This window comes from Anomaloglossus baeobatrachus, chromosome 10 (assembly GCF_048569485.1).
Source record: "Anomaloglossus baeobatrachus isolate aAnoBae1 chromosome 10, aAnoBae1.hap1, whole genome shotgun sequence".
NCBI lineage: Eukaryota > Metazoa > Chordata > Amphibia > Anura > Aromobatidae > Anomaloglossus > Anomaloglossus baeobatrachus.
Window position 1 is genome coordinate 165,121,200 of NC_134362.1, and position 8,530 is coordinate 165,129,729.

Sequence of the window (8,530 nt, forward strand, 5' to 3'; positions counted from 1 at the left end):
AGGGCAACAGGAGCACTGTGCTGGAGGGCAGATAGGAGCACTGTGCTGGAGGGTAGACAGGAGCACTGTGCTGGAGGGCAGACAGGAGCACTGTGCTGGAGGGTAGACAGGAGCACTGTGCTGGAGGGCAGACAGGAGCACTGTGCTGGAGGGGCAGACAGGAGCACTGTGCTGGAGGGGCAGACAGGAGCACTGTGCTGGAGGGCAGATAGGAGCACTGTGCTGGAGGGCAGATAGGAGCACTGTGCTGGAGGGCAAGGACAGGAGCACTGTGCTGGAGGGGCAGACAGGAGCACTGTGCTGGAGGGCAGATAGGAGCACTGTGCTGGAGGGGCAGACAGGAGCACTGTGCTGGAGGGCAGATAGGAGCACTGTGCTGGAGGGGCAGACAGGAGCACTGTGCTGGGGGGCAGACAGGAGCACTGTGCTGGAGGGCAGATAGGAGCACTGTGCTGGAGGGCAGACAGGAACACTGTGCTGGAGGGCAGATAGGAGCACTGTGCTGGAGGGCAGACAGGAGCACTGTGCTGGAGGGCAGATAGGAGCACTGTGCTGGAGGGTTAGACATGAGCACTGTGCTGGAGGGCAGATAGGAGCACTGTGCTGGAGGGGCAGATAGGAGCACTGTGCTGGAGGCAGATAGGAGCACTGTGCTGGAGGGGCAGACAGGGAGCACTGTGCTGGAGGGTAGACAGGAGCACTGTGCTGGAGGGCAGACAGGAGCACTGTGCTGGAGGGTAGACAGGAGCACTGTGCTGGAGGGCAGACAGGAGCACTGTGCTGGAGGGTAGACAGGAGCACTGTGCTGGAGGGCAGACAGGAGCACTGTGCTGGAGGGGCAGATAGGAGCACTGTGCTGGAGGGCAGACAGGAGCACTGTGCTGGAGGGCAGACAGGAGCACTGTGCTGGAGGGCAGATAGGAGCACTGTGCTGGAGGGTAGACAGGAGCACTGTGCTGGAGGGCAGACAGGAGCACTGTGCTGGAGGGTAGACAGGAGCACTGTGCTGGAGGGCAGACAGGAGCACTGTGCTGGAGGGGCAGACAGGAGCACTGTGCTGGAGGGGCAGACAGGAGCACTGTGCTGGAGGGCAGATAGGAGCACTGTGCTGGAGGGCAGATAGGAGCACTGTGCTGGAGGGCAGACAGGAGCACTGTGCTGGAGGGGCAGACAGGAGCACTGTGCTGGAGGGCAGATAGGAGCACTGTGCTGGAGGGGCAGACAGGAGCACTGTGCTGGAGGGCAGATAGGAGCACTGTGCTGGAGGGGCAGACAGGAGCACTGTGCTGGAGGGGCAGACAGGAGCACTGTGCTGGAGGGCAGATAGGAGCACTGTGCTGGAGGGCAGACAGGAACACTGTGCTGGAGGGCAGATAGGAGCACTGTGCTGGAGGGCAGACAGGAGCACTGTGCTGGAGGGCAGATAGGAGCACTGTGCTGGAGGGTAGACATGAGCACTGTGCTGGAGGGCAGATAGGAGCACTGTGCTGGAGGGGCAGATAGGAGCACTGTGCTGGAGGGCAGATAGGAGCACTGTGCTGGAGGGGCAGATAGGAGCACTGTGCTGGAGGGGCAGACAGGAGCACTGTGCTGGAGGGGCAGACAGGAGCACTGTGCTGGAGGGGCAGACAGGAGCACTGTGCTGGAGGGCAGATAGGAGCACTGTGCTGGAGGGGCAGATAGGAGCACTGTGCTGGAGGGTAGACATGAGCACTGTGCTGGAGGGCAGATAGGAGCACTGTGCTGGAGGGCAGACAGGAGCACTGTGCTGGAGGGGCAGACAGGAGCACTGTGCTGGAGGGGCAGATAGGAGCACTGTGCTGGAGGGGCAGACAGGAGCACTGTGCTGGAGGGGCAGACAGGAGCACTGTGCTGGAGGGGCAGACAGGAGCACTGTGCTGGAGGGCAGATAGGAGCACTGTGCTGGAGGGCAGATAGGAGCACTGTGCTGGAGGGCAGACAGGAGCACTGTGCTGGAGGGGCAGACAGGAGCACTGTGCTGGAGGGGCAGATAGGAGCACTGTGCTGGAGGGGCAGACAGGAGCACTGTGCTGGAGGGGCAGACAGGAGCACTGTGCTGGAGGGCAGATAGGAGCACTGTGCTGGAGGGCAGACAGGAACACTGTGCTGGAGGGCGAATAGGAGCACTGTGCTGGAGGGCAGGACAGGAGCACTGTGCTGGAGGGCAGATAGGAGCACTGTGCTGGAGGGTAGACATGAGCACTGTGCTGGAGGGCAGATAGGAGCACTGTGCTGGAGGGCAGATAGGAGCACTGTGCTGGAGGGCAGATAGGAGCACTGTGCTGGAGGGCACAGAGGAGCACTGTGCTGGAGGGGCAGACAGGAGCACTGTGCTGGAGGGGCAGACAGGAGCACTGTGCTGGAGGGGCAGACAGGAGCACTGTGCTGGAGGGGCAGATAGGAGCACTGTGCTGGAGGGGCAGATAGGAGCACTGTGCTGGAGGGGCAGACAGGAGCACTGTGCTGGAGGGGCAGATAGGAGCACTGTGCTGGAGGGGCAGACAGGAGCACTGTGCTGGAGGGCAGACAGGAGCACTGTGCTGGAGGGCAGACAGGAGCACTGTGCTGGAGGGGCAGATAGGAGCACTGTGCTGGAGGGGTAGACATGAGCTCTGTGCTGGAGGGCAGATAGGAGCACTGTGCTGGAGGGTAGACATGAGCACTGTGCTGGAGGGGCAGATAGGAGCACTGTGCTGGAGGGTAGACATGAGCACTGTGCTGGAGGGGCAGATAGGAGCACTGTGCTGGAGGGTAGACATGAGCACTGTGCTGGAGGGGCAGACAGGGAGCACTGTGCTGGAGGGCAGATAGGAGCACTGTGCTGGAGGGGCAGACAGGAGCACTGTGCTGGAGGGCAGATAGGAGCACTGTGCTGGAGGGGGCAGACAGGAGCACTGTGCTGGAGGGGTAGACATGAGCACTGTGCTGGAGGGGCAGACAGGAGCACTGTGCTGGGAGGGGCAGATAGGAGCACTGTGCTGGAGGGGCAGATAGGAGCACTGTGCTGGAGGGCAGACAGGAGCACTGTGCTGGAGGGGCAGATAGGAGCACTGTGCTGGAGGGGTAGACATGAGCACTGTGCTGGAGGGCAGATAGGAGCACTGTGCTGGAGGGCAGATAGGAGCACTGTGCTGGGAGGGCAGATAGGAGCACTGTGCTGGAGGGGCAGATAGGAGCACTGTGCTGGAGGGGCAGACAGGAGCACTGTGCTGGAGGGGCAGACAGGAGCACTGTGCTGGAGGGGCAGACAGGAGCACTGTGCTGGAGGGCAGATAGGAGCACTGTGCTGGAGGGGCAGATAGGGCACTGTGCTGGAGGGGCAGACAGGAGCACTGTGCTGGAGGGGCAGATAGGAGCACTGTGCTGGAGGGGCAGACAGGAGCACTGTGCTGGAGGGCAGATAGGAGCACTGTGCTGGAGGGCAGACAGGAGCACTGTGCTGGAGGGGCAGATAGGAGCACTGTGCTGGAGGGTAGACATGAGCACTGTGCTGGAGGGGCAGATAGGAGCACTGTGCTGGAGGGTAGACATGAGCACTGTGCTGGAGGGGCAGACAGGAGCACTGTGCTGGAGGGCAGATAGGAGCACTGTGCTGGAGGGGCAGACAGGAGCACTGTGCTGGAGGGCAGATAGGAGCACTGTGCTGGAGGGGCAGACAGGAGCACTGTGCTGGAGGGGTAGACATGAGCACTGTGCTGGAGGGGCAGACAGGAGCACTGTGCTGGAGGGCAGATAGGAGCACTGTGCTGGAGGGGCAGACAGGAGCACTGTGCTGGAGGGCAGATAGGAGCACTGTGCTGGAGGGGCAGGACAGGAGCACTGTGCTGGAGGGCAGATAGGAGCACTGTGCTGGAGGGCAGATAGGAGCACTGTGCTGGAGGGCAGATAGGAGCACTGTGCTGGAGGGCAGATAGGAGCACTGTGCTGGAGGGCAGATAGGAGCACTGTGCTGGAGGGTAGACATGAGCACTGTGCTGGAGGGGCAGACAGGAGCACTGTGCTGGAGGGGCAGATAGGAGCACTGTGCTGGAGGGGGCAGACAGGAGCACTGTGCTGGAGGGGCAGACAGGAGCACTGTGCTGGAGGGGCAGGATAGGAGCACTGTGCTGGAGGGCAGACAGGAGCACTGTGCTGGAGGGCAGATAGGAGCCACTGTGCTGGAGGGCAGACAGGAGCACTGTGCTGGAGGGCAGACAGGAGCACTGTGCTGGAGGGGCAGATAGGAGCACTGTGCTGGAGGGTAGACATGAGCACTGTGCTGGAGGGCAGATAGGAGCACTGGTGCTGGAGGGCAGATAGGAGCACTGTGCTGGAGGGCAGATAGGAGCACTGTGCTGGAGGGGCAGATAGGAGCACTGTGCTGGAGGGGCAGACAGGAGCACTGTGCTGGAGGGGCAGACAGGAGCACTGTGCTGGAGGGGCAGACAGGAGCACTGTGCTGGAGGGCAGATAGGAGCACTGTGCTGGAGGGGCAGATAGGAGCACTGTGCTGGAGGGGCAGACAGGAGCACTGTGCTGGAGGGGCAGATAGGAGCACTGTGCTGGAGGGGCAGACAGGAGCACTGTGCTGGAGGGGCAGATAGGAGCACTGTGCTGGAGGGCAGACAGGAGCACTGTGCTGGAGGGGCAGATAGGAGCACTGTGCTGGAGGGTAGACAGGAGCACTGTGCTGGAGGGCAGATAGGAGCACTGTGCTGGAGGGTAGACATGAGCACTGTGCTGGAGGGGCAGATAGGAGCACTGTGCTGGAGGGTAGACATGAGCACTGTGCTGGAGGGGCAGATAGGAGCACTGTGCTGGAGGGTAGACATGAGCACTGTGCTGGAGGGGCAGACAGGAGCACTGTGCTGGAGGGCAGATAGGAGCACTGTGCTGGAGGGGCAGACAGGAGCACTGTGCTGGAGGGCAGATAGGAGCACTGTGCTGGAGGGGCAGACAGGAGCACTGTGCTGGAGGGTAGACATGAGCACTGTGCTGGAGGGGCAGACAGGAGCACTGTGCTGGAGGGCAGATAGGAGCACTGTGCTGGAGGGGCAGACAGGAGCACTGTGCTGGAGGGCAGATAGGAGCACTGTGCTGGAGGGCAGATAGGAGCACTGTGCTGGAGGGCAGATAGGAGCACTGTGCTGGAGGGCAGATAGGAGCACTGTGCTGGAGGGTAGACATGAGCACTGTGCTGGAGGGGCAGATAGGAGCACTGTGCTGGAGGGCAGATAGGAGCACTGTGCTGGAGGGCAGATAGGAGCACTGTGCTGGAGGGCAGATAGGAGCACTGTGCTGGAGGGCAGATAGGAGCACTGTGCTGGAGGGTAGACATGAGCACTGTGCTGGAGGGGCAGATAGGAGCACTGTGCTGGAGGGCAGATAGGAGCACTGTGCTGGAGGGCAGACAGGAGCACTGTGCTGGAGGGCAGATAGGAGCACTGTGCTGGAGGGCAGACAGGAGCACTGTGCTGGAGGGCAGATAGGAGCACTGTGCTGGAGGGCAGATAGGAGCACTGTGCTGGAGGGCAGATAGGAGCACTGTGCTGGAGGGCAGATAGGAGCACTGTGCTGGAGGGCAGATAGGAGCACTGTGCTGGAGGGCAGATAGGAGCACTGTGCTCGAGGGGCAGACAGGAGCACTGTGCTGAAGGGCAGATAGGAGCACTGTGCTGGAGGGGCAGATAGGAGCACTGTGCTGGAGGGGCAGATAGGAGCACTGTGCTGGAGGGCAGATAGGAGCACTGTGCTGGAGGGGCAGATAGGAGCACTGTGCTGGAGGGGCAGATAGGAGCACTGTGCTGGAGGGGCAGATAGGAGCACTGCTGGAGGGGCAGATAGGAGCACTGTGCTGGAGAGGCAGATAGGAGCACTGTGCTGGAGGGCAGATAGGAGCACTGTGCTGGAGGGCAGATAGGAGCACTGTGCTGGAGGGCAGATAGGAGCACTGTGCTGGAGGGCAGATAGGAGCACTGTGCTGGAGGGGCAGATAGGAGCACTAAGCTGGAGGGCAGATAGGAGCACTGTGCTGGAGGGGCAGATAGGAGCAGTGTGCTGGAGGGGCAGATAGGAGCACTGTGCTGGAGGGGCAGATAGGAGCACTGTGCTGGAGGGCAGATAGGAGCACTGTGCTGGAGGGCAGATAGGAGCACTGTGCTGGAGGGCAGACAGGAGCGCTGAGCTGGAGAGCAGACAGGAGCGCTGATCTGGAGGGCAGACAGGAGCGCTGATCTGGAGGGCAGACAGGAACGGTGTGCTGCAGGGGCAGACAGGAGCGGTGTGCTGCAGGGGCAGACAGGAGCGGTGTGCTGCAGGGGCAGACAGGAGCGGTGTGCTGCAGGGGCAGACAGGAGCGGTGTGCTGCAGGGGCAGACAGGAGCGGTGTGCTGCAGGGGCAGACAGGAGCGGTGTGCTGCAGGGGCAGACAGGAGCGGTGTGCTGCAGGGGCAGACAGGAGCGGTGTGCTGCAGGGGCAGACAGGAGCACTGTGCTGCAGGGGCAGACAGGAGCACTGTGCTGGAGGGGCAGACAGGAGCACTGTGCTGGAGGGCAGATAGGAGCACTGTGCTGGAGGGGCAGATAGGAGCACTGTGCTGGAGGGCAGATAGGAGCACTGTGCTGGAGGGGCAGACAGGAGCACTGTGCTGGAGGGCAGACAGGAGCACTGTGCTGGAGGGCAGATAGGAGCACTGTGCTGGAGGGCAGATAGGAGCACTGTGCTGGAGGGCAGACAGGAGCGCTGAGCTGGAGGGCAGACAGGAGCGCTGAGCTGGAGGGCAGACAGGAGCGCTGATCTGGAGGGCAGACAGGAGCGGTGTGCTGCAGGGGCAGACAGGAGCGGTGTGCTGCAGGGGCAGACATGAGCGGTGTGCTGCAGGGGCAGACAGGAGCGGTGTGCTGCAGGGGCAGACAGGAGCGGTGTGCTGCAGGGGCAGACAGGAGCGGTGTGCTGCAGGGGCAGACAGGAGCGGTGTGCTGCAGGGGCAGACAGGAGCGGTGTGCTGCAGGGGCAGACAGGAGCGGTGTGCTGCAGGGGCAGACAGGAGCGGTGTGCTGCAGGGGCAGACAGGAGCGGTGTGCTGCAGGGGCAGACAGGAGCACTGTGCTGCAGGGGCAGACAGGAGCACTGTGCTGGAGGGGCAGACAGGAGCACTGTGCTGGAGGGCAAATAGGAGCTCTGTGCTGGAGGGCAGACAGGAGCTCTGTGCTGGAGGGCAGACTGGAGCACTGTGCTCGAGGGCAGACTGGAGCACTGTACTGGAGGGGCAGACAGGAGCACTGTGCTGGAGGGGCAGACAGGAGCACTGTGCTGGAGGGCAGACAGGAGCACTGTGCTGGAGGGGCAGACAGGAGCACTGTGCTGGAGGGGAAGATAGGAGCACTGTGCTGGAGGGGCAGACAGGAGCACTGTGCTGGGGGGCAGACAGAAGCGCTGAGCTGGAGGGGCAGACTGGAGCACTGTGCTGGAGGGCAGACTGGAGCACTGTGCTGGAGGGCAGACTGGAGCACTGTGCTTGAGGGCAGACTGGAGCACTGTGCTGGAGGGCAGACTGGAGCACTGTGCTGGGGGGCAGATAGGAGCACTGTGCTGGAGGGCAGACAGGAGCACTGTGCTGGAGGGGCAGATAGGAGCACTGTGCTGGAGGGCAGACAGGAGCACTGTACTGGAGGGCAGATAGGAGCACTGTGCTGGAGGGCAGACAGGAGGACTGTGCTGGAGGGGCAGATAGGAGCACTGTGCTGGAGGGCAGACAGGAGCACTGTGCTGGAGGGCAGACAGGAGCACTGTGCTGGAGGGCAGACATGAGCACTGTGCTGGAGGGGCAAATAGAAGCACTGTGCTGGAGGGGCAGATAGGAGCGCTGTGCTGGAGGGCAGACAGGAGCGCTGTGCTGGAGGGGCAGATAGGAGCGCTGTGCTGGAGGGCAGACAGGAGCACTGTGCTGGAGGGCAGATAGGAGCACTGTGCTGGAGGGCAGACAGGAGCACTGTGCTGGAGGGGCAGATAGGAGCACTGTGCTTGAGGGCAGACATGAGCACTGTACTGGAGGGGCAAATAGAAGCACTGTGCTGGAGGGGCAGATAGGAGCGCTGTGCTGGAGGGCAGACAGGAGCGCTGTGCTGGAGGGGCAGATAGGAGCGCTGTGTTGGAGGGCAGACAGGAGCACTGTGCTGGAGGGCAGATAGGAGCACTGTGCTGGAGGGCAGACAGGAGCACTGTGCTGGAGGGGCAGATAGGAGCACTGTGCTGGAGGGCAGACAGGAGCACTGTGTTGGAGGGGCAGATAGGAGCACTGTGCTGGAGGGCAGACAGGAACGCTGTGCTGGAGGGCAGATAGGAGCGCTGAGCTGGAGGGCAGACAGGAGCACTGTGCTGGAGGGCAAATAGGAGCACTGTGCTAGAGGGGCAGACAGGAGCTCTGTGCTGGAGGGCAGATAGGAGCACTGTGCTGGAGGGGCAGACTGGAATGCTGTGCTGGAGAGACAGACCGGAGCGCTGTGCTGGAGGAGCAGATAGGGGCGCTGT